Source organism: Oratosquilla oratoria, chromosome 30, assembly GCF_046742065.1.
Source record: "Oratosquilla oratoria isolate Oo_2021 chromosome 30, ASM4674206v1, whole genome shotgun sequence".
Lineage (NCBI taxonomy): Eukaryota > Metazoa > Arthropoda > Malacostraca > Stomatopoda > Squillidae > Oratosquilla > Oratosquilla oratoria.
Window position 1 is genome coordinate 47,615,411 of NC_134806.1, and position 24,599 is coordinate 47,640,009.

Genomic DNA, 24,599 nt, shown 5'->3' on the forward strand with positions numbered 1-24,599 from the left:
AAACCTATACCCCGACTCCCTAACCTCTCCCCCTAACCCCCCAAGCTATCCCCCTAACCCTCAACCTATCCCCCTAACCCCGCAACCTATTCCCCCTACCCCCAAGCTATCCCCCTAACCCCAACCTATCCCCCTAACCCAGCAACCTATTCCCCCTACCCCCAAGCAATCCCCCTAACCCCCAAGCTATCCCCCCTAACCCCAAGTGATCCCCCCTAACTCCAAGCTATCCCCCCTAACCCCCAATCTATCCCCCTAACCCGCCAACTTATTCACCTAACTACCTAAGCTATACCCCTAACCCCCAACCTATCCCCCAACCCCCAATCTACCCCCTAACCCGCCAACTTATTCCTCTAACTCCCTAAGCTATCCCCCCTAACCCGTAAGCTATACCCCCTATCCCGCCAACTTATTCCCCTAACTCCCTAAGCTATCCCCCGAACCCTCAACCTATCCCCTTAACCCCCCAAACTACCCCCTAACCCTCAACCTATCCCCCCTCCCCCCCTATATATCCGGCACTCTCCTCCCCAGACTCTCTTTAATTTTGAGAGCAAAATTTCTTTGAAACTTTTGAATGCATTTTTTATTTCATCACGTATTAATGCAAAGACAAAGAAAATGGTGGGCGGGTAGAGAATAATTATCATAAAAGAAAACGGGTGAAGAAAGCCCTTGACCCCCTTGAAGACCTCTATGAGATCACTCTTCGTCTTTCTAGAGGGCCCAAGTTAAGGTACATGAGCTTTTGTCTCCGTAGGGTCAGTTTCTAAGTACATGTATCACATTCTCTACTGTACTTATGTAGCTTAATTTTAGAAAAGAAAAATATCTAAAGTGTCTTCCTAAAAAAAAAAAAAAAAAAATTCATTTATGATTTACTTTGATTTTATTTCTTTTCGTTCGTCAATTCTTTTATTAATTTATTTAGTTTTTATTTCATTTTATTTCTATGCTTTTACGATTTGAATGATATATTTATAAATTTATTTTTAATTTAAATATCAGCTATTTTATTCTTATTCCTATATATTTCGCATTCCATTTCTTATTGTATTATTAATTTCTGTCCTCTTTTTTATGCAAGCAGCCTTTTTTAGCTTTGAATATGAATTGAATAAAATTTACTAGAAATCAAAAACACTTTCAAAAAATTTATATTTTCATTTTTTTTTTTCTAATTCTTTTTCCCATTCTTAGGACTTTCTTGTTAACTTCTCTTGTGACGAGTTTTTGTCTTTTTCAATTATCCACACTTCTCTTAATCACCGTCCTTCTCTCTCTTTTCCCGACACAATCTCTCTTTCTCTCTCTCTCTCTTTGCCCGGCACAATCTCTCTCTCTCTCTTTTTTCCCTTTGGCGGAATGTCTTAATCTTTTTTCCACATTTTTCTCCATCGCTTTTTATTTTCTTGTTTGCCTTTTTTCCTAGGCATAATCTCTTAATCCTCGTTGCTCTCTCTCTCTCTCTCTCTTTATTCTCTTCGGCAGAATGTCTTAATCTTTATTCGACACTTTTCTCTCTTTTTCTTTTCAAAATTCTCTGTGAGGGGCACCCTCCTAGCCTCCCGATAGGTGTGTGTGTGTGTGTGTGTGTGTGACGTTAAACCATATCATCATCATCTTTTCTCTTAGGTACAATCCTTTAATCCTCGTTGCTCTCTCTCTCTTTTGTTTCTCTTCTTTGGCACAATCCCTTAATCTTCATTTCTCTCTCTTTCTCTCGCTCTCTTTTTTCTCTCTTCTTTGGCACAATCCCTTAATCTTTGTTTTTCTCTCTCTTTCCCTCGCTCTCTTTTTTCTCTCTTCTTTGGCACAATCCCTTAATCTTTGTTTCTCTCTCTTTCCCTCGATCTCTTTTTTCTCTCTTCTTTGGCACAAGCCCTTAATCTCTGTTTCTCTCTCTCTTTCCCTCACTCTCTTTTTTTCTCTCTTCTTTGGCACAATCTCTTAATCCTCGTTGCTCTCATTCTCTCACTCTCTTTTTGGTTCTCTCTTCTTTGGCACGATCCCTTAATCTTCGTTTTTCTCCTTCTCCCTCTCTTTTTGTCTTTCCTCTTCGTCATGATCTCTTAATATTCGTTTTTCCCATCCCTCTCTCTTTCTATCTCTCTCTATATATATCTATCTCTTTTCTCTCTCTTTCTTTCTCTCTTTTTTTTTTTTTGTCTTTTTCCTTCGGCAAAATATCTTCATCTCGCCTCTTTTTTTCTCTCTTTCTTCGTCAAAATATCTTAATCTTCGTCTCTCTCTCTCATCTTTTTATTTCCTCTCTCTCTCTTCGTCAAAATACCTTAATCTTCGACAATGACTTCCTCGGTTGCCGACCACCCCTCCCTCCCGCCACACTCCTCGACGTCGACGTCACCAGGACTGAATTTTTCCCCACGAGGGGAGGGGTAGCCTCCCCCTTTGTCCTCCACGATCAGACCATTCTCTTCGTCCTTCCCAATATTTCCCTCCTCCTCCTCCTCCTCCTCCTCCTCCTTCTTCTTCGTTACTATGATGTAGTTAGTGAGCGGTGAAACAATGATTGGTTGTTTTAAGAGAGAAGGTTGGATAGCTCTATGGATAAGGGTGACGGGTGGTAAGGGACATGGAACTGCCTAGTCTAGGCCCTAGGGTCTCTCGCAGTCTTTTCCTCTTCTTCGTGGCCACCTTTCCCTCGTTTCATTTCTTTCCCATCTCTCTTTCTTTCTCCCTCTCTCTCTCTCTCTCTTTCCCTCCCTCTCTCTCTCTCTTTCTCCCTCCCCTTCTCTGTCTCCTGCTCTCTCTCTCTCCCTCTTTCTCTTCCTTTCTCCCTCTCTTTCTCCCTCCCTTTCTGTCTCTTCTCTCTCTCTCCCCCTCCCTCTTTCTCTCTCTTTCTCCCTCCCCTTCTCTGTCTCCCCCCTCTCTTTCTCCTTCCCCTTCTCTGTCTCTTCCTCTCTCTCTCTGTCTCCCTCCCCTTCTCTGTCTCCCCCTCTCCCTCTTTCTCCCTCCCTCTCTCTCTCTCTTTCTCACTCTTTTCCCTGCTTCCCTCTATCTATCTGTTTTTCTCCCTCCCTCTTTCTCCCTTCCTCTCTCTCTCTCTTTCTCCCTCCTTCTATCTCTTTCTCTCTTTCTCCCTCCCTCTCTCTCTTCCTTTCTCCTTCTCTTTCTCTCTCTCTTTATCCTTCCCCTTCTCTGTCTCCTCCTCTCTCTCTCTTTCTCCCTCCCCTTCTCTGTCTCCCCCCTCTCCCTCTTTCTCCCTCCCGCTCTCTCTCTTTCTCACTCTTTACCCTGCCTCCCTCTCTCTATCTCTTTTTCTCCCTCCCTCCCTCTTTCTCCCTTCCTCTCTCTCTCTCTCTCTCTTTCTCCCTCCTTCTATCTCTCTCTCTCCTTCTCCCTTCCTCTCTTTTTCTCTCTCTCTCTCTTTCTCACTCTTTTCCCTGCCTCCCTCTCTCTATCTCCTTTTCTCCCTCCCTCCCTCTTTCTCCCTTCCTCTCTCTCTATCTTTCTCCCTCCTTCTATCTCTTTCTCTCCTTCTCCCTTCCTCTCTCTCTCTTTCTCTTTCTTCCATTTCCCTTCCCCCTTGCTTTGCCTGACCCCAATTGCCGTAATTACTACTTTTTATTTTACGTTTCCCAGATTACTTTCAACATTATTCTCTCTTTATTTTTCATGTTCTCTCTTCCTCTCCCCGTTTCTGTGTCTCTCCCCCTCCCTTCCCCCTCTCCCCCTCCCTTCCCCCTCTCCTTCCCACTTTCCCCTTCCCCTTCCCCTTCCCCTCTTCTCTCCCCTTCCTTCCTCCTCCTCCTCCTCCTCCTTCTCGCCTCCCAAATTCCCCCTTCTCCCTTAACCTCACCCTCCCACCCTCTCTCCTCTCTCTTCTTCCCCTCTCCTCTCCCTCCTCCCCTTCATCTCTCCCACCGTTCCCCCTCATCTCTCCCCTTCCCCCTTCATCTCCCCCCTTTCCCAGCTCCCCCTATTCCCCTATTCTCTCCCCTCCTTTCCCCCTCTCCCCCTCCTCTCCCCCCTTCCCCCTCATCTCTCCCCTTACCCTGCTCCCCCTATTCCCCTATTCTCTCCCCTCCTTTCCCCCTCTCTCCCCTTCCCCCTTCATCTCCCCCCTTTCCCAGCTCCCCCTATTCCCCTATTCTCTCCCCTCCTTTCCCCCTCTCCCCCCTTCCCCCTTTTTCGAGGAAATTTATGCGAAAGCAAACATGGCATCAGGAGGCACAAATGAAGGAAGGTAAACAAGAGTTCTTCAACAAAAACAAGCATGCATGCATGCACGCACGCACGCACGCACACATCGTCATCATCATCACCATAATCATGATTACTCCATCATCAGCATCACTCCATCAATATCACCATAATCACTCCATCACTATCATCATCACCATCATCATTTCATCATTATCATCATCATCATCACTCCATCACTATCACCAATACCATCATCACTCCATCACTATCATCATCATCACCATCATCATTCCATCATTATCATCATCACCTTCATCATCATCACTCCATCACTATCACCAATACCATCATCACTCCATCACTACACTATAATCATTCCATCACTATTATCATCATCCCATCACCATCATCATCACTCCATCACTATCACCACTATTATCATCATCACTCTATTATCATCACTCCAGCCTCATCATCACTACCACCATAATCACTCCATCACTATTATCATCACCGTCATCATCATCACTCCATCACTATCATCATCATCCCATCACCATCAGCATCACTCCATCACTATTATCATCATCACTCCAGTGTCATCATCATCATCATCACTACCACCGCAATCACCATAATCATCCCATCACTATCATCATCACCGTCATTATCATCACTATAATCATCATCATTACCATCATCATATCAGCACCGGCACCATCATTATCATAATCATCACTATCATCAGGAGCAGCACCATCATTATCATCATCATCATCACTATCATCATCAGCAGCACAATCACTATCATCATTATTACTATCATCATCATTATCATCACTACCCTCATCATTGCCGCCTCCACATCTCCCCCGACTCTTTAATCCTGATCTGGACCTCAGCGCGGCCCCTAGACCCCGTTGGCCGTTTCCTAATCTCCGTCTTAATCTCATCCCATATTCTCTCCCCAATCCATAAATCAAGTCATCTAATTTATTTTTTCTTTTCTTTTTCAATATTTATCTTCATTTTCTTTGATATTTTTTTTCTTTTGTCTACTGAAAAAAAAAGTCGCAAACTCCCCCCCCCCCCTTATCAGGAGCCTAGGACGGTGCCCCTTGCAGAGGACTTTGTAACGTGGATATTGAATAAATCATACCCTTGGTCCCACTCGCTGGCGTCAGGGCTCGAACTGCCGTCACCTCGACCTCCGCCGCAAGTAGTGACGCTTTAATCCGATCAGCCAGCGAGCGTCCTAAATAATTATAATAATAATAATAATAACAACAACAACAACAATAATAATAATAATGATAATAATAACAATAATAATAATAATTACAACCATGCCCTTGGTCCAACTCGCTGGCGGCAGGGTTAGAACTGGGGTCTTTAGTAGCATCCCTACGGATCAGAGTCACGCATATATCTTTTAAGGATTTCTCATTTTCACTCTCCGTCTCTTTCTCGGTCTTCAAACATTCTCTCTCTCTCTCTCTCTTTTACTCTTCTTAGGTTTGCTATCTCGCTTTTATCACAGCTTCTTCCCACCTTTCCTCTCTTCCTCGTCTCTCTCTTTCTCTTTTTCACTCTCCTTTATTCACCTATTTTCTTCTTCTTCTTCTTCTCCTCCCTTTCCCATTCTTCTCCATCTTTGTTTCGTTTCTTTCGTTTTGAAGCATTCCTCCTCCTCCTCCTCTTCTTCTTCTTGCTCATCCTCTTCTTCTTCCTCCTTCTCCTCTTCCCTCTGCCCCTCCTCTTCTTCTTCTTGCTCATCCTCTTCTTCCTCTTCTTCTTTCTCAGCCTCCTTCTCTTCTTCCTCCTCCTCTATAACCCCCGTCCTTTCCTCCTCCCCTCCCTCCCTAACGTCCCCTCCTCCTCCTCCTCCTGAACCACCGTCTCCTCCTCCTCTTCCCTAACCTTCGTCTCCTCCTCCTCGTCTTCCTCCTCCTCCTCCTCCATCTTTCTTTCACGCCTCTAAATTTTGATGAGATTGCAGTCATTCTGATGACCACACGCTAATTCCAGGTCTCCTTCTTCAAGATGTGTGTGTGTGTGTGTGTGTGTGTGTGTGTGTGTGCGTGTGTGTGTGTGTGTGTGTATAATGTGCACACACACACACACACACACACACACACAAAGAAGCACACACACACACACACACACACACAAACACACACATACACACACACAAACAAGCACACATACGCACACACACACACACAAAGAAGCACACTTACAAACACACACACAAATGCACACTAGTACTGTGTGTGTGTTTACATAACTGTGATATACAGTAAAGTAGCAACGCTCGTAGGGTCCTTTCTCCTGTTCTCCAATTATTATACACAGTGATTCACCATGATTTTGGATCACGTGTTGGACTCGTGATCGTCAGTTATATCCCTCCCGGAAGAGAGCTCAGAGCTCATATAAGACCGATCTACGGGTAATGCTGTGACCTTACACCCACACCCAACTCCTCGTCCACGGGTTGGAGTAACGACTCGCAGCGCAGCGATACTGAAATTATTTCAGCCCTGAGCGGGAGTCGAACCCGGACCACCGTAGTGGCAGCCGAGAACTCTACCAACTGCGCCACGAGTGTGTGTGTGTGTGTGTGTGTGTGTGTGTGTGTACATATGTGTGTATATTCAGTACATCGCTCATTTTCATTCTCATTCCTTTTTTGTTTTTGCATTCACAGCAATTCTCTATTTCTTTGTGTTTTCAAATTACAAAGGCTTTTGTCATATTGTATCGTTTATTTCCTTTGAACATTCCCTCTCCCTCACTCCTTCCTCTAAAATTTTCTTGATTAACTTCCTTTAAATTCTATATCTTCATTTCTATGTTATTATTTCATTACCCGAAAATATATATAATCTTTTAAAATATTTTTTCTATAATATCAAACCATCCCACTCACACGCAGTGGGAAGTGAGAAACCCCTGATAAGGCAAAGACCTGTCAGTTGTGGCAAGCCGCTGTTTTTTTTTCTTTTTTTTTTTGGCCGATGTTTGGGTCGCCTCCCCGCCTGGCCAGGGCTGTCGGTAACCAAAGTAAGAAGCTCGTAGTGGGTGCCGGGAATCGAACTCATGACCAGCTGCTCGAGAGTTCGTCACGGTATCCACTGAGCTACCGCGAGGCCCTTTTATAACTTTTATTTATTTATTTTATTTTATTTTCTTAAATGTGAATATCTGTGTATTCCGCTTTCTAGGTTTACATTATTCAGAACGAGGAGATTCCTGTGAATCCTTGATATCTAATTTACATTTTTTTTTTTGTTGCTCCTTATGACTTGTCCAAACAATCCTCTTAACAATTGAATAAATAGATGATGATAAAAGATAAAAGGTAAAAAGATCGATAAAATGTAATGTATATATATTCATATTCTTAATTAATTTGTCCTAGGTTAAGTTACGTTAGGATGGGTTAGGTCAGGTTAGGCTGAATTAGGTTGGGTTAGGTTACGATGGGTTAGGTTAGGCTAGGCAAGGTAGGGTTAGGTCAGGTTAAGTTAGGTCAGGTTAGGTCAGGTTAAGTTTAGGTTAAGTTAGGATGGGTTAAGATAGGTTAGGTAATCTAGGTTAGGAAAGGTTAGGTTAGGTTAGGTTAGGTTAGGTTAGGTCAGGTTAGGTTAGTATTTCAGTGTTCTAGGAACAACAAACCCCAAGAGGGTTTACTAAAATGAATTTTAGGGTAAGGTTAGGTTAGGTTAGGTTAGGTTAGGTGAGGTTAGCTGAAGTTAGGTTAGGTTAGATTAGGTTAGCTGACGTTAGGTTAGGTTTCTTACTAGGAAGAATAATTGAAAACACTGTTCCTTGTAAACAATGTAGCAATTGTAGTCATTGTACACATATGTATAGGTATTGCTACACTACCTAGACCTGACTACTGAAAGGGTTTCTGATTTCGGTAAAGGTTGAGACGCGGTTTCTACTATCCCTGTTTTCTCTTTCCCTCCTTAAGGCCCTGTTCACACTAGCGGTTTGAACCGCGCGGAAACCGCGGCGGTAACAGCAGCGGTTGACTTACGTTGTAATTGAACCGCTGGTGTGAACAGGGTCTAACTCTCCTTTACCACCATTAACGAAATACTCATACCTTATCCTCTTCCTCCTCCTCCTCCTCCTCCTCCTCCTTCTTCCTCCCCAACTCTTCCTCCTCCTCCTCTGTGCCTCTCTTACATCCTCCACTCCTCCCCCTTCCTCTACTTCCATCCACTTCCCCTCCACTCTCTACTCCTCCTCCTCTTCTTCAACTCTCTTCTCTTCCTCTTCCTCCTCCTCCTCCTTCCTCCCCATCTCTTCCTCCTCCTCCTCTGTGCCTCTCTTACATCCTCCACTCCTCCCCCTTCCTCTACTTCCATCCACTCCCCCTCCACTCTCTATTCCTCCTCCTCCTCCTCTTCAACTCTCTTCTCTTCCTTCTCCTCCTCCTCCTCCACGTCCTTCTTCTCTTCCTCCTCCTCCATGTCCATCTATTCCCTTCCTCTCCTCCACTCACTCTTCCTTCCTCCTTCACCATTCTCCAGCACCTTCTCGAAACTTGGGGGACTTCTTGTCGTCCTCCTTCTCCCCCCTTAGCCTCTTCCTTTGCTTCCCTCCCCCCGCGCCTTTCGTCAACCAAGGTCATTATCATTATCCCCCTAATTCCCCCCTCTCTCCCTTAACTCTCCTTCCATCCTCCCTAACTACCCTCCCATCCCCCCTAACTCCCATCCCATCCTCCCTAACTCCCCTACCATCCTCCCTAACTCCCCTACCATCCTCCCTAACTCCCCCTCCCTCTAACTCCCTTCACCACCCCTAATTCCCTCCCTCCCCCTAACTTCCCTATTCCCTAACTCCTCCCCATCCCCCTAACTCCTCCCCATCTCCCCACCCTAGTTCTCTGAATTCCCCTAACTCCCCAACCCCCCTACCCTCCCATCTCCCAACCCCCTAACTCCCCCCTAACCTCAAGGTCTTCCCTAATTTCCACTTCAGTTATGTTCTCATTACGTTCTACATATTAACTTAGTGTCGCCTCTACGGCCCAGAGTAACACAGTCGCTATTTTCACGACTGGAAATGGATCACCATAACTCTAGGTGACTTGCTGGCGCCTCTACGGACCCGAGGCACGTAGAATTCTGTTATGGCTGGGAATTAGTTTCAATTAGTAAGAAATGATGAATCAGTTTAAACTTCTACTCTCTCTTCCCTTAACTGACCCTTATAACTAGCTTTAGCAGCCTATGCCGAGGGATAAGGATACCGTCACTGTGTTCCCTAAACGGTGACTCAATAGGGACAAGGGATCCCAGGGTATGTTTATCCCGCGTGCTTTGATACGGCTACCCCGCTTATAAGAGGAAAAATATTTTTATTCATAATCTTTTATCTTTATTTTTATTATTATTATTATTATTGTTATTATTATTTTTTTTTTTATTATTATTATTTTCATTATTATTATTATTATTATTGCGTGGTTCCATTGTTAGGGCCATTGCCTGTTTTATTGTCATCTCTTCCTCCACTTTCTACTCCACCAACTCCACCACTTCCTACTCCACCAGCTCCAACTCCACTTCCTACTCCCCCACCAACTCCTACTCCACCACCACTCCCAACCACACTTCCCACTCCACCATCTACTACCCACCAGCTCCTACTCTACCAACTCCACCACCTCTCACTCCACCTTCTACTCCCCCACTAACTCCTACTCCACCCCAACGCCTCCACCTCCTACTCCACCCCAACATATCCACTTATTACTCCATCCAGATCCACCACCTCTTACTCCACCCCAACACCTCCAACTCCACCCAGATCCACCTCCCCCTCTCAACCACCATTCATCGATTTCCATCTAGTCTTGATAGACTACCACCTCCGCCCACTCCCAATCACCCTTTGGTCCATCGGTTCCTCTCCACTCTATCTCTGTCAATCACATTTCATTTCAATTTTTTTTATTTTTCTTTCTTTCTTTTTCAACATTATTATTATTGTTATTATTATTATTATTATTATTATTATTATTATCATTATTACTATTATTATCATTATCATTATTATTACTATTATCAATATTATCATTACTATTTTTTTCTTCAATTAAAATCAATTGTGAAGGTTTGATGTTTTCACTCACTCGCGAGTTGTCATCTCTCTCTCTCTTCCTCTCACTCCCTCTCTATTTCTCTCTCTCTCTTCCTCTCTATTTCTTAATTAAATATCCATCACCAGAGAATGATCAAGGTGTGTGTGTGTGTGTGTGTGTGTGTGTGTGTGTGTGTGTGTGTGTGTGTTGTTTTTGTTGTTGTTGTTGTTGTTGTTGTTGTTGTTGTTGTTGTTGTTGTTGTTGTTGTTGTTGTTGTTGTTGTGTGTGTGTGTGTGTGTGTGTGTGTGTGTGTGTGTGTGTGTGTGTGTGTGTGTGTGTGTGTGTGTGTTGTTGTTGTTGTTGTTGTGTGTGTGTGTGTGTGTGTGTGTGTGTGTGTGTGTGTGTGTGTGTGTGTGTGTGTGTGTGTGTGTGTGTGTCTGTGTATCCATATGTATGTTTCTCATGGCAGAATATCTATTTTTTCTCATAATATATCGTTTTCCATTTTTGCTCAATTTATTCTTTGTCGTTTTCTTTTCAAATCGCGCGACAAGACTATTCACAACGTCGCTTCCTAAAACTATGTATATAGAAGGAACAACTTCATACATGTTTGTTTGTGTACTTTATATATATATATATATATATATATATATATATATATATATTTGTGTGTGTGTGTGTGTGTGTGTGTGTGTGTGTGTGTGTGTGTGTGTATGTGTGTGTCTGTGTAGGTTAGGTTATGTAAGGTTAGGTTTGCTTGGCTGAAGTTAGATTAGGTTAGGTTAGGTTAGCTGAGGTTAGGTTAGGTTAGGTTAAGTTAGGTTAGGATAGGTTAGACTAAGTTAACTGAGGTTAGATTAGGTTAGGTTAGACTAAGTTAACTGAGGTTAGATTAGGTTAGGTTAGGTTAGGTCAGGTTAGGTTTGGTCAGCTGAAGTTAGTTTAGGTTAGGCTAGGTTAGGTTTGGTCAGCTGAAGTTAGTTTAGGTTAGGTTAGGTTAGATTAAGTTAGCTGAGGTTAGGTTAGGTTAGGTTAATATTTCACTGTTCTAGGATAGTTAGGTCAGGTCATCAATTGACGATCTTTGGAACGGTGTCATCTGAAGGGGGAAGATATTTCCCCCATTAATGTTCAGACCATTCCCCCCCTCCCCCTCTCTTCTTCTCTCTTTTTGTCTCCTCTCCTCTCTTTTGCTCTCTTTTCTTCTTTTATCTTCTTTTCTTATTTCTATAACTTCATTTTTCTTTCTTTCCTTCTCTTCTCTCTTTTTGTTTCCTCTCCTCTCTTCTACTCTCTTTTCCACTCTTGTCTCTCTCTTTTTCTCTCTCTTCTTCTTCTCTCTTTTCTTCTCACTTTTCTCTTTTCTATTTCGTCACTTTTTCTTTCGTTCCCTCTACTCTCTCTTTTTGTATTCTCTCCTGCCCTCTTAACTCTTTTTCCTCTCTTTTCTCTTCTCCTCTTTTCTGTTTCCTTGTCTCCTCTCCTCTCTTCTTTGCCTCTCCTCTCTCCTCGCCTTCTCTTCTCCCTTTTCCACCTCCTCCCCTCCCTTCCCTCCCCATCCCTCCCTCTTCTTCCCCCTCCCTCCTTCATCCCCTCCTCCTCCCATCCCCCCTATCTTTCCCCTCCTCCCTTCCCCTCCCTCTCCCTCCTCCTCCCATCCCTTCCCCATCCCCTCGCTCTATCTTCTCCATCCTCCTCCCCTCTTCTCCTCTTCCTCCCCCTCACCCTATGACCCCCCTCCCCTCCCCCACTCCCTCCCTCCCTCTTCCTCCCCATAATTTAATAATTCCCTTTCCTCAGACGCTCCCTGTCAGTCTCACTCCCTAATCACACTTCCCTCCCTCCCTAAACTCTCTTCCCTCTCCTCTCCTTCTCCCTCTCTTCCTTCCTCCCTCTCCCCTCCTTCTTCTCTACCTCCCTCCCTCTCTCCTTCTCTTCCTCCCTCCCTCCTTCTATTCCTCCCTCTCCCCCTCCTTCTCTCTTCCCTCCCTTTCCTCCCCTACTTTCTTCTCCCCTTCCTTCCCCTCACCCCCTCCTCTCCTTCTCTCTTCGCTCCCTCCCTCCCTAATCTCCCTTGACCGAGAACACTCTTAGTCTTTCTTCTGGCGAATTCATTCAACTGAGAGGATTAGAAGGTGAGGAGGAGGAGGAGGAGGAGGAGGAGGAGGAGGAGGAGGAGGACGAGGAGGAGGAGGAGGCGGCTGCTACACCAGGAGGCGCTGAGTAGTTCCTGCGGCCAGAACCGTCACCTTTGCCCTATGTGCTACGCAGTGTTGTGGGGCGTAGGTCTATAACACACGGTCACTGATATATGGGAATCGGAGAGAGGAGTGCGGGACTCGAACTTTGGGGGGGGGCTGTTTTGGGGGCAGGTATATAACAAACAGTCACTGGTATTTGGGAATCGGAGAGAGGAGTGCGGGACTCGAACCTGTGGACTGTTTTGGGGCCAAGTATATAATACAGTCACTGGTATATGGGAATCGGAGAGAGGAGTGCGGGACTCGAACCTGGGGGGCTGCTTTGGGGGTGCAGGTATATAATACAGTTACTGGTATATGGGAATCGGAAAGAGGAGTGCGGGACTCGAACCTGTGGACTGTTTTGGGGGTGCAGGTATATAATACACAGTCACTGGTATATGGATATCAAAGAGAGAGGAGTGCGGGACTCGAACCTGTGGACTGCTTTGGGGGTGCAGGTATATAATACACAGTTACTGGTATATGGGAATCGGCGAGAGGAGTGCAGGACTCGAACCTGTGGACTGCTTTGGGGGTGCAGGTATATAATACACATTCACTGGTATATGGGAATCGGAGAGAGGAGTGCGGGACTCGAATCTGCGACTGGAAGGATATGAGACCAGCACGCTTCCGATGACGCCACCATCACATCAGAGGTGAAACAAAGCAAACAAACCAACAAATATTTGGCGAAAAAAAAAACATTTGGCAAAAATTTTGCCAAATGTTTGGCGAAAAATAAACATTTGGCAAATGTTTGCCAAAACCTCCTACAATCAAGAATAGAGTTTGTATATATTTTTTTGATTCGTGGAATTGGGCATGCTTACAGGGCAACGCTATTATCTATTTTTTTGTGCGTTCCAGAAACTATCTCCCCGCCAACCCCCTTCCCTCTCTTTCTCTCTCTCTCTCTCTATGTCCACAGTGATTTATATCCTTGTACCTTAATCTACGGATATAATCTATTAAATTAAAGAGAGAGAGAGAAAGAGAGAGAGAGAGAGAGAGAGAGAGAGAGAGAGAGAGAGAGAGAGAGAGAGAGAGAGAGGAACATTTATGTATAAAAAGTACGCACGGGAATACACACATATAATCGTACACACAAACACACACACTCGCACACACACACAAACACGATCATGATGCATCACGTATACATGCATAGGCACACAGACGTATATATGTACACATATGCACACAAACGTACATACAGCACACAAATGTGCATACGTACACACAAACATACATCTAACATGATCCAAAGTCATGATGATTCGCGTACCTATGTACACACGCACACAAACGTACATACGTACATGAATACGTCTAACATATGATTCAAGACCATGATGAATTTCGTACACATGTAGGCTACATACATTTACGTACACAAACTTACATACGTACACAAACGTACATACGTATACACATGCACACAAATGTACGTACGCACATACGCGTAGGCTACATATATTTACGTGCACAAACGTACATACGTACACACATGCACACAAATGTACGGACGCACACACGTAGGCTACATATATTGACGTACACAAACTTACATACGTACACAAACGTACATACGTACAAACATGCACACAAATGCTCATACGCACACACGTAGTTTACATACATTTACGTACACAAACTTACATACGTACACAAGCGTACATACGTGTACACACGCACACAAATGTACATACGCACACACGTAGGCTACATACATTTACGTACACAAACATACGCACACACACAAATGTACTTACGAAGGTTACATATATTTACGTGCACAAACTTACATACTTACACAAACGTACATACGTACACACAAACACACACAAATGTTCATACGCACACACGTATATACGTACACACGAAACTCGCTTCCGAATGTGACGAATAAGCTCAATTTCATCTGAATTTCTGTTCCCTTTCGATGGGTCGCCATTTTTTTTTTTTTTTTTTTTACCATCTCGCTCGATCACGTCCATAACGATGGGTGGGGGGAGAGGGTGGGGGTGGGAGGGGGACCTCTCCCCCCATTTTTTCCCACCCTCTCTTCTCTTCCCCCCCCCCTTTCGCCACTTCCTTGAAGACTTCTTTCGCGTTTCTTCTTCGTCCTGTTTTTTTTTTCGAATTTCTGTGATCTTGGATTTTTCTTTTTTTTTTTAAATGTATTCTTTAACAAAAAGAAGAAGAAAAAGAAGAAAAAAAGTAGAAGGAAAAGAAGAGGAGGAGGAGGAAGAGGAAGAAGAAGTGTAGGAGGAGGAAGAAAAAGGAAGAGGAAGAAGAAGAAGAAGAAAAATGAGAAGGAAAAGAAGAGGAGGAGGATGAAGAGGAAGAACAGGAAGAAGAAGAAGAGTAAGAGGAGGAAGAAAAGGAAGAGGAAGAGGAAGAAGAAGAAGAAAAGGAAAAAGAAGAAAAAGACGAAGAAAAAGAAGAGGAAAAAGAATAGGAAGAAGAAGAAGAAGAAGAAAAAAAAAAGAGAAAAGAAAAGAGGAAGGAAAAAGAAAAGCATTTTTGTCCTCGGTGCAAATTATGCTCCGCCATGATGGCTGTCGTTTTCTTCAACAAGGAGAAAGAAAACGGAATATGTGAACACTAAATAATGAATGAATGAGTGAATAAACGCATAATAGATGAAATACATAACTAGTTAATAATAATACTCGTATAATTAAATCAATCAATTAATTGATCATTCTTGCCTCGACTTTTAGTGACCCGCTGCCCCCACGGTAGCCGCCCACGATCCCTCTGAGAGACTTTCTATCTCACCGGTTGTCAGATCTCTATAAGAGGAGGAAAGAGAATTGAAGATAAAAGAGAGAAAGAGAGAGAGAGAGAGAGAGAGAGAGAGAGAGAGAGAGAGATTGGGCCCAGCATTTTTTACATCATGGGTTGGGTTTCCAAGTCGTACACAACTGCGCATACACACACACACACACACACACACACACACACACACACACACACACACACACACACACACACACACACACACACACACACACACACACACACACACACACACACACACACACACACACACAGCCAAATGCACACACACACATCCAGACTTACATATACACACAATATGTTCACTTCCACATGAATAAACATACACATACAAACTTACACACACACACACGACTTATGGTGCAGTGGTAGAGTTCCCGGCTGCCACTACGGCTGTCTAGGTTCGAATCCCCCCCAGGGCTGAAATAATCTCAGTATCACTGCGCTACGAGTTGTTACTCCAACTCTCGTGAGAGGGGAGTTGGGTGTGTGTACGTGTAACGTCACAGCATTACCGGTCACATATGAGCTCTGAGCTCTCTTCCGGGAGGGAAATAGCTGTCGATCACGAGTCCAATACGTGATCCAAGACCATGGTAAATCACACACACACACACACACACAGTCTGGATATTATCACACATACACAATTATACATTCACATACACACAGACAAAACACTATCACACTCACACACACACACGACTCGATAGCGCGGTTGATAGAGCACTGGACTGCCAGTACGGCGGTGCGGCAGTACCTGGTTCGAATCCTGCCCAAGGCCGAAATTATTTCGGTATCGCTGCGCTTCGGGTCGTTACTCCGACTCTCGTGGGCGGAGACTTGTGTGTGTGTGTGTGTGTGTGTGTAAGGTCATAGCATTACCCATAGATCGGTCATACGAGCTCTGAGCTCTCTTCCGGGAGGGAAACAGCTGTCGATTACGAGTCCAACACGCGATCCAAAAGACCAAGGTGAATACACACACATAACCACACAGTCTGGATATTATCACACATACACAATTATACATTCACATACACACAGACAAAACACTATCACACTCACACACACACACACACACACACACACACACACACACACACACACACAACCACTTGCACACACAGTCATGTACTCACATACACACGGATAAGCAAGCACACACACACACACACAATCATGTATTCACATACACACACAACCGGTTACACACACACAATAATGTATTCACACACACAAAACAGACAGAGGTAATTTAGGCGGAAAAAAGAGAGAAAGAAAAAGAGAAGAAAAAAAATCAAAGATTATTTCTGACAGCGGTCATAATCTGGCTGGGACGAAATGTCCTTATCCAGCTGGGACGAAATGTCCCGTTTCTTTTACTTAATAGTAAAACTACAGAGTAATCTCTCCAACAGGGCAATTCAGGGTAATTCAGCTAATGCATGCAAAAGTAGTTTTGGACTCAAAACATTTTGTCAAAAGCAATTTGGAGTTGGCAATGCTGAACCATTTTTTTTTTTTTTTTGAAAAACAAAAAATAGTTTTTTTTTAACAAAAAATAGCATTTTTTTTTTTTTTTACAAAAAACATTTTATTTACATTTTCTCGGTGTTACAAGGATATAGTGAATTACATTGACACTGAATAAAAAATAAATAAAACAAAAGATATAATTGACAAACAAAAAATCAAATAAAAAAAAAATCAAATAAAATATAAACAAATATGAATTAATGAATAACTTAGTAAATAAGATTAATAAATAAATAGAAGAGCCCTAGGTTCCATTCCCAACGCCCAGGCTATCGTAACACAACGGGCATATGTGAAGATTTTAACTGATGACGTCACAAAGCCTTATTGATGACGTCATGAAGAACTCCATAAAGATATTTTTGTAAAATAACTAAAGGATACTATAGACCCTACAAGCCATCAGCGTGATGTCACAGATGACGTCATATATAGCTTATGTGACGTCACAGACGACTGCCAAATGTACGACGTCACTTCCTCAAAGTCCCATTGATGACGTCATCGGAATGGAGCTGGTCTCGCATCTTCCTAGTAGCGGGTTCGAGTCCCGCACTCCTCCCAGTCTCCCAGCAGTGACTATGTGTTACATACCTGACCCCAAAGCACTCCTGATCAAGGTTCGAGTCCCGCACACACTTCTCTCCTATCCCCATATAGCTGTTACCTGCCCCCCAAACAGTCCCTCCAAAGCACTCCTATTCAAAGTTCGAGTCCCGCACTCACTTCTCGGCCGCAGGAACTACTCAGCGCCTCCTGGCGTAGTAAGCTTCCCCACTTACTAAGTAGCCCAGGAAGGGAGAGAGAGAGAGGAGGGGGAGAGAGAGAGAGGGGGGAGAGAGAGAGAGAGAGAGAGAGAGAGAGAGAGAGAGAGAGAGAGAGAGAGAGAGAGAGAGAGAGAGGGGGGGGGAAGAGAGAGTGAGAGAAGGAGAGAGAAGGTGGAGAGAGAGGGACAGAGAGAATGAGAAATAGAGAGGGAGAGGGAGAGAGAAGATGGAGAGAGAGAAAAGGGGAGAGAAAGAGAGATGGAGAGAGGGGGAGAAAGAGAAGAGAGAGAGAGGTAGAGAGAAGTTAGAGAGAGTGAGAAAGAGAGAGGGGGAGAGAGAAAATGGAGAGAGAGAAAGAGGGATGGAGAGAGAGGGAGAAAGAGAGGGGGAATGAGAGAGAGGGAGAGAGAGAGGATGGAGAGAGAGAAAAGGGGAGAGAAAGAGAGATGGAGAGAGGGAGAAAGAGAGAGGTGAGAGAGAGATAAACAAATAGAGAGATGGAGAGAGAGGGAAAGAAAGTGGAGAGTGAAGGAGAGAGAGAGAGACAGAGCGAGAGAGAAAGAGAGAGGGATGGAGAGAAAGAGTGGAGAAAGAGAGAGAAGGGGGTTAGAGATAGAGAGGTGAGAAAGAAAAAGAGAGGGAGAGAGATAGAGAGAAAGAGAGAGATGAAGAGTACAAAGGAGAATGGCAGAAATTATACGTAGGGTAAAAAATACAAAGACAGGCTATGCATCTTAACTTGGACTCTCTAGAAAGACGAAGAATGATCTCACAGAGGTTTTCAAATGGGTCAAGGGCTTCAACAAGGATGATGCTGACAAGGTCATCATATTAAGACAAAAGAGGAGGAGTCGTAGTAATGGGTTTAGATTGGACAAATTTAGGTTTAAGAAGGAAATAGTCAAGAACTGGTTTAACTAACAGAGTAGATAACGAACGGAGTAAACTTAGTAACCGTCACGTACGAAATTAGGGAGCGCTGAAATAACGCGTTGTTTGATGAGGAGGTTAGATAATCTTATGGATATGAATGACAGGTGGTAAAGGACATGGAACTGCCTGGTGTAGGCCTTATGGACTTTTGCAGTCTCCTCCATTCGTATGTTCTCTCTCTCTCTCTTTTAAGAGGAGATGAAGTAACATTATGGATGGGGATGACATATAGTAATGGACATGGAACTGCCTAGTGTAGGCCTTAGGGCCTCTTTCACTCTCCTTCATTCTTATATTCTTTTGCTCTTAAGAGAAGATGGAATAACTTTATGGATATGGATGGCAGGTAGTAATGGACATGGAACTGCCTAGTGTAGGCCTTAGGGTCTCTTGCACTCCCCTCCATTCTTATGTTCTTAAGAGGTTTGAGAGGCTGTGTGTGACAGCCTCTCTCCCTCAAATCTCTTCCAAATTGGGCCTCACGTCGGCCCCACTCAAGCTAATGAGCCTCAAACTCTCCAACCGAAGACTTCTGCGACCGTTAAAACCGTTACGGACGTTATATTTGAATTATGTTCCGTCCTAAGCTGCCCAAGTTTCGTTTATTCTATATTTATCTTATTTATTTGTAATTCAGTTGTTGATTGGTCTATTTTTTTTAATTTGTTTGTTGATTAATCTTTTATTTTTACCTTTTTATTTATTACCATAAATAAGGTCGACTATCACAATGGCCACCATTATCACCACCGTCCCTACCACCGTAACCACCACCACAGACCCCACCCCTCCTACCACCCCCACTAACTCACTACCACCACCACCACGGCCTTGTTTTAGTCCCATTAATGTACATGATTAAATATTCCATCAATGTCTATTCCCGCGATGCCTCCCTCTCCTCTCCCCCTCTCCCCTCTTTATTTCCAGCGACCTCGGTGACCTCTTATTTCTTTCCCCTCTCTCACTCTCCTCTCCTCCCCTCACTTCCCCTTACCTATATCTCTTTTAGCTATTCAATCAACTTGAGGTACTTTCTCTCTATCCCGCCCTCTAATTCCATCTATTCTCCACGTTGATTGTGGTTCCCACTGTCAAAAAAGGATTTTGAGATAATTCCTACTGCAACAAAAAGAAGAAGAAGAAAAACAAGAAGAAGAAGAAGAAGAAGAAGAAGAAAGAAGAAGAAAAATATATATCAACAAAATAACCAAATATAAGAAAATAAACAAACAAACGTATAAATAAAAAGATAAATGGGCCTTCCTTGGTTCATCCATTCTTTTTCTTGAAGACCACTTCCGGTTTTTTTTTTCTTTCTTTTTTTTTTCTTTTCTTTTTTTTTGTGAGGAGTGGAGAGGTGGGGGCTCTAGTACCTTAGCCCCCTCCATCGAACTGAATGACCTCTTTTCTTCGAAGTAGTTGGTTCCCCCTATCGACCTCCCGAAGAGCTCTTCCTCCGAAGTCCAAAGGTGTCTGTTATCGAACTTGAAGACCTCTTCTTATCGAAGTCGAAGAGTTTTTCGAAAGATCCTTCTCGGTGACCTCAATGGTCTATTACTCGAAGGATCTTCCTCCGAAGTCCAATGGTTTCTATTATCGAACTTGAAGACCTCTTCTTATCGAAGTCGAAGAGTTCTTCGGTCGAGCTCAAAGATTCTTCTCGGTGACCTCGATGGCCTATTTCACGAAGATCTCTTCCCCTGAAGACCAATAGGTTCTCTTATCGAACTCGAAGGCCTCTTCTTACAAAAACAGGAACAGAAGAACTGGGGAGACTCCAAGAGACTATTTCCTTCTTAAACCTAAATGTGTCCAGTTTAAATCCACCACTACGAGTTCTGACCTGCTGTCTTAACAGAACAACATAAGAATGGGGGAGATTGCAATAGACCCTAAGGCCTACACTGGGCAGTTCCATCTCCCTTACCACTTGTCATCCCTATACCATAAAGTCATCTTCTCCGAGCGGAAGAGACTGCAAAAGACCCTATAGCCTACACGAGGCAGTTCCATGTCCATTACCACCCGTCATCCCCATCTACAAAGTTATTTCATCTTCTCTTAAGAACATAAGAGACTGCAAGAGACCCTATGTCCTACACTGGGCAGTTCCATGTCCCTTACCATCTGTCATCCCCATCCATCAAGTTATCTCATCTTCTTTTAAAACAACAAATAATTTCAGCGCTCACTACGCGGTGACTAAGTCTATTCTATTCATTAACCACTCTTTGAGTAAACGAGTTCTTGCCTATTTCCTTCTTGAACCTAAATCTGTCCAGTTTAGATATCTTACTACGAGTCCTGGATCCATTTGAATACTTGTATGAGATCACCCCCGGACTCTTTGTCTCTCCAGAGTGTATATTAAGGTGCCTAAGCCTCTCTTCGTTGGAAGAACTTCGTAGCAAGGGACCTTCGAGTTCGATAAGAGAACCTATTGGACTTCGGAAGAAGAGCTCTTCGAATAATAAGCCATCGAGGTCACAATGAAATTTTTTTGAGTTTGACCGAGGAACTCTTCGACTTTGTAGGAATAAGCCTTCGAGTTCGATAAGAGAACTTATTGGACTTCGGAAGAAGAGCTCTTCGAATAATAAGCCATCGAGGTCACAATGATTTTTTTTTTAGTTTGACCGAAGAACTCTTCGACTTCGTAGGAAGAAGCCTTCGAGTTCGAAAAGAGAACCTATTGGACTTCGGAAGAAGAGCCCTTCGAGTAATAGGCCATCGAGGTCACAATGGAAAACATTTTAGTTTGGACAAAGAGCTCTTCGACTTTATCTAACAGAGATATTCAAATGAATCAAGGGCTCTAACAAGGGTGATGCGAGCAAGGTCATCATATTATGACGACAAGGCAGGACTCGTAGTCATGGGTTTAAATTGGACAAATTTAGGTTCAAGAAGGAAATAGGCAAGAACTGGTTTACCGACAGAGTAGTTAATGAATGGAATAGACTTAGTGATCACGTGGTGACTGCTGAAACAATAATTGGTCGTTTTAAGACAGGTGGCAAAGGACATAGAACTGCCTAGTGCAGGCCTTAGGGTCTCTTGCAGTCTTCTCCATTCTTCTGTTCATCTTGGTGACCTCAATGGTCTTATAAAGACCAAATGGTTTCTTTTATCGAACTCGAAGGACTTTTTTTACGAAGTCGAGAGTTCTTCGATCGAAGTCGATGGCTCCAGTTCGAGTACTCCGCGTCATCGATTCGGTTCTTCTCTCGATTAGATGAACTGTTTATGAACTGCCTAGTGTAGGCCATAGGGTATCTTGTAGACTCCTTCATTCTTTTGTTCTTCTTGGTGACCCCCGAACCCTCTCTTTTTCTTCTTCTTCTTCTTCTTCTTTTTCTTCTTCTTCGTACTGATGAAGTTATTGTTTTTTCCTGGAAATTTTGTTTTATTATCATTACCAATTAATTACCGTTAACGATTACAATTACCATTACCAACATCTAAGTCCAGTAGCGGATCCCACCTTCATTGACAATTAATTACCATTACCGGTCACAATTACCATCACCAATTACCGTCATCTGAGTCAAAGACCTCCCATCTTCACAGCCAATTAATTACCATTACCGATTACAATTACCATTACCGACATTTAAGTCCAGTACTTCGCATGTTCATTAACAGTCAATTACCATTACCGATTACAATTACCATCATCAACATCTAAGTCCAGTACCTCCAATTATCGTTGCCAATTCATTACCATTACCAATTACCGTTACCATTATCGACATCTAAGTCCAGTACCTCGCATCTTCATTAACAATCAATTACCATTACCGATTACAATTACCATCATCAACATCTAAGTCCAGTACCTCCAATTATCGTTGCCAATTCATTACCATTACCAATTACCGTTACCCTCCTCCTCTCCAGTAGCGACGTCCATGGCCCTTCCCAAATCCATTATTTTCCTCCATTTTTCTCTCGACATTCCATTTCCTCAATTTCCTTCCTCCTTCGACGCTGCGCCTTCCCCTTCTCGGGGCTATCACACTGGGATATTTTTCCTCCGACATCCTACCTCCAACCTCCGTTTGAATATCTACAATATGACTTCGCTTAAGGAAAGCCAGTAGGTCTCACATTCGTGTAGGACTTCGTGACTAAAGGGGCTATCACACTGGGATATTTTTCCTCCGACATCCTACCTCCAACCTCCATTTGAACTCAACTAGAATATGACTTCGCTCAGAGAAATCTAGACTTATCTAAGAACACTTCAACAGTGTGTCTAACATTCGTCTAGATTTTCAATCTTCTAGTTCATCGTTCTGCTTTGCTAGACGGAAAGATGATTTGACGGTTGGAGATTTGAAAATTCAAATATTGTAACCGTTTTGACTCCAACGAACTCTCAACGGTCGGCACCGGTGAAGCCCAGTGTGATAACCTCCTCTCAGCCTCTTGTTGCCATGGCAACCAGTTGGACGTCACAGGTAAACAGTGGCCTCCCCCTAAGTGAGTTTTGTTTTGGTTTCTGAAAGTGAATTTGCGTTTCTGTACAAACTATGTTCGGGACTTGGGGGAGCTCTCTCTCCCTCTCTCTCTCTCTCTCTCTCTCTCTCTCTCTCTCTCTCTCTCTCTCTCTCTGTGTGTGTGTGTGTGTGTGTGTGTGTGTGTGTGTGTGTGTGTGTGTGTGTGTGTGTGTGTGTGTGTGTGTGTGTGTGTGTGTGTGTGTCTTTGCACCTGCCTCTTTCTCTCTCTCTCTTTCAAAGGATTACAAAGGCGGAGCATGCCGACAGGAGACCTTTTGGTCCATATCTAGGTCGGATGCGAAAAAAAAATCATAATAATAATAAAATGATAAATAAAAAATATAATAATGTAAATAACAAATAAAATACATATATAAATGCATAGGTATAGTTAAATAATAAACAAACAGGTAAATAGTAAATAATAATAAATTGACATATAACTAATAATAAATGAAAATCAGACAGACAAATGATAGCGAAACAAAAATACTTTTTACTCTCTCCTCTTCCTCCCCATTCCTCTTCCTCTCTCTTTCTCACTTTTTACTCTCTCCTCTTCCTCTCTTTCTCCTTTTCCTCCCCTACTTTCTCCTCTTCCTTCTTCTCTTTCTCAATTTTACTCTCTTTCTCCTCTTCCCTATTCTCTTTCTCTCTCTATTCCTCTCTCTTTCTCACTTTTCACTCCATTTCTCTTCTTCATTCCCTTCATTCACCTCTTTCTCCTCTTCCCCTACTCTTCATTCTCCTTTTCCTCCTCTTTCTCCTCCTCACCCTCTCTCTCTTCTTCTTTCTCCTCTTTTTTCTCTTCATTCTTTTCCTCTTTCTCTTCCTTCTCCTCCCCTTCCTCCTACTCTTTCTCTTCTTCCCCTGTCCTCCTCCTCCTCCTCCTCTTCTTTCTCTTCGTCCTTCTCTTGCTCCTCCTCCTCCTTTTTTTCCTTCTCCTCCCCCTCTTCCCCCTTTCCTCCTCCTCTTCTTTCTCTTCACCCTTCTCCTCTTTCTCTTACTGAGTCTCATCTTTCTCAATCTCCCCTTCCTCCTCCTCCTCCTCCTCCTCTTTTCCCCCTTTTTTCCCCTCTTTTCCCCCGTCTCACTCCTGACCCACATCATCGAATTTCTCCGCTGTTTTTGTTCCTTATTTACAAAACCTTACTCTATCTCCATCATTGTTCCTCTTCTTTCTTATCTACAATTTTTTGTTTATCTACATGTTTGTCTACTAATTTATCTACTAATTTCATTTTACTTCTGGCGTATTTGATACTACAATCAAAACTATACATTAAACCCATTTTCTATAATAATTGTCCATATTGCTTACACGTAAACATATATACAAATATATATATATATACGCATACACAACAAAATACATATACATTCACACATACATATTCATATGAAAATACATATATATACACATATACATATGAAATGACAGACATACACGTAAACATGTGCATAAAGATATGAAAATACATACACATATGCATATGTATTTCCATATGAAAAAGCAAATACA

At 43.1% G+C, this 24,599-nt stretch overlaps 1 protein-coding gene across 1 annotated transcript in view; it reads left to right on the top strand.

Annotated features, from left to right (window-relative positions):
• LOC143041353 (uncharacterized) overlaps nt 1–24,599 on the top strand; it is a 169,915-nt gene that overhangs the window by 82,008 nt on the left and 63,308 nt on the right. The window lies entirely within an intron of this gene.